Source organism: Austrofundulus limnaeus, unplaced genomic scaffold, assembly GCF_001266775.1.
Source record: "Austrofundulus limnaeus strain Quisiro unplaced genomic scaffold, Austrofundulus_limnaeus-1.0 Scaffold27, whole genome shotgun sequence".
NCBI lineage: Eukaryota > Metazoa > Chordata > Actinopteri > Cyprinodontiformes > Rivulidae > Austrofundulus > Austrofundulus limnaeus.
In genome coordinates, this window is record NW_013952429.1 from 1,886,823 (window position 1) to 1,888,865 (window position 2,043).

Consider the following 2,043-nt stretch of genomic DNA (forward strand, 5'->3'; position numbering starts at 1 on the left):
GAATAGAATAGAATAGAATAGAATAGAATAGAATAGAATAGAATAGAATAGAATAGAATAGAATAGAATAGAATAGAATAGAATATGGAGAAAACAAACCTGGTGTCTGTAGATGTTTTATTATAAAGTTTTTTTTTATCCAGAGGCTGATTTTAAACTTCATTTTGTTTGTGTTTCAGATCTTACTGACCCATTTCAGATTAATCTGAAACACCAGACTTGTTTAATGCCAAACGAAAGACATCTATCAGTGCAATAAATGGTTAATTTTTATGATTATTTATAATTAATGAAAGTTTTCTATTTTACATAAAGTAAATAAAAAGTAAACATGTTCCTTTTCTCTTTTCTATTTTTTGAGTTTGGATATAAAACACAGCTAAATGCCTTAGCTGCAATAAATTCATTAGTTTGAGTAAATATCTTTTTATGTTTTTATACTGTGTACAGAATACATTATTCATTTAGTTACTGCATTGTACATATTTATAATTGATTTCCCAAAGTTATGTGTTTTATTCACTGAATGTCTTGAAGATTAGAAAATCTCTTTGGACCAAATGAAGTTTTGAACAAATTCAAGAATAAAATCATAGAGAATAAATTAAATGAAATATTGTTCATATCTTCAGCAAAGCTTTTTGTTGACTATATGATGCAATGCCCTTCTAAGATTTTATATATATTTATATGTATATTTTTAGAATACAGCAACAAATATATTCTGAAAAAGTTTCAAACACATGTAAAAATAATTATCAAGACAATAATATCAAATTTTAGTCAAACTTTGGGATTAAGTTTATAGTTTGACCGGTATTTTTGAAGTATTCTCATGATAGTGGGATAACATTTTTGCATATTTTACATTTAAAGCAATATTTCTGAACAAAGGAAGACATTGTATGAGCCTGAATGTTGTAATCTTTGTTTCTCAAAGCATCTCAGCAGGTTCTGTGTTGGATGAACTCTCAGTGCTGTCGTGGGAAATATAGCTGAGTCGTTTTGTGGTTGGAGAAAAGATGCGATTTGATCTGGTGGGTCAGAGAGACAAAAGGAAATCATTCATAATATGAACTCTGATAATGTGGAACTGCTTGTTTTGGAAGTGGTGCAGGTTCTCCAGCAGAGATGCTCAGAACTCAGCCTGATGAGAGGATGTTGTTGTTCCTCCTCATCAGGATTTTTGATGTGATGTTTGGAAGTCTGACAAAGGAGTATCGGCCATCCGTGCCCCCGGCCCATTGCCTCCTGCTGGTAATTTCCGAGGACACTCCTCTTTGCTTACGGCTCGGTGGTGTGAGATGCAGCTCCACCTTGTTTTTAACCACCTGGCCAATGGGAGGCCGGCGAGCGTATGTAAATAATGAGGAGAGGAGAGGATGGGGATGATAGTCAGCAGGCTGCAGGTGTCATTTATCACCTAAGTCTCTCTGGTACCTGCTGTAGACCTCAGGGGTGCTTCCAGTGTTGGGAAAATAAGCTTCTATAGACTGTAACTGTAAATAACATGATCCTAATATCTGATTTTTAAACCGAAGCAGAATGAAACTGACTTTTCGCCTCGATCACATGTAATGGGTGTGAAATCCTTTACGCAAGAATGTCAAACCAGACCTGAAGGACAACATTCCTCTAACTCTAAAATAAAGGGAACAATGGCACAGCATGTCCCAAAACAAGGCCTGTCCCTGACGTGCGATCCGACACACACACACACACWCCTACTATGTCTCTAAATCTTTGTGGGGACTTTCCAATGACTTCCATTCATTTTTTAGAAATTTTATATCCTAACCCTGATCATTTACCCTAAAATTAACCTCACAGGTACCTACCTGACCCTAACCTAAACTCAATTCACACCTTGGCCCTAAACCCAACCCCCACACCCAAAATCAGCCTCCGAAGTTGTGGGGACCAGGCTTTGGTCCTCTCAAAGAGCATCCGGTCCCCATGAGGCTGCATTTTCCTGAAAAATCGTCACCACCAAGTAGCAAAAACAAGGGCGGGCACACACACACACACACACACACACACACA